Raw genomic sequence first — 404 nt, 5'->3', positions numbered from 1 at the left:
AAATCTGTATATTTATTCCTTGGGTCAAAAGCGAGTGATGTTTAAAGCTCATAAACATCGGTATGCATATTTAATGTCTGAGTTGGCGGGTACAGAAGCGGGAAGAAGCGAGAGCGAAAGACGAATCACACACTGTGGGCAGGTAATGAAAGAAAATAACAAAGTACACAGTATGATAAAGCATAACGTATAAAGGGAAAAATGCTGCAGCGTGAAGTAAAGTGATAAGTAAATGTAAATACTGCATGTCTTTGACGCCAATGAGCCTCTTATCCAAAGTTCTATGACATCTCAACTTCTCAAAGCAAAAATCTGGATATTGGAGATGGCAGCTGAGGAGGCAAGGCACCCTGTCTTAACAAGAGCACTGAAATGCTGTCAGGAATTTCTTAATCATATTTGTC

Source organism: Penaeus monodon, chromosome 30, assembly GCF_015228065.2.
Source record: "Penaeus monodon isolate SGIC_2016 chromosome 30, NSTDA_Pmon_1, whole genome shotgun sequence".
Lineage (NCBI taxonomy): Eukaryota > Metazoa > Arthropoda > Malacostraca > Decapoda > Penaeidae > Penaeus > Penaeus monodon.
This window is presented reverse-complemented; position numbering follows the sequence as displayed.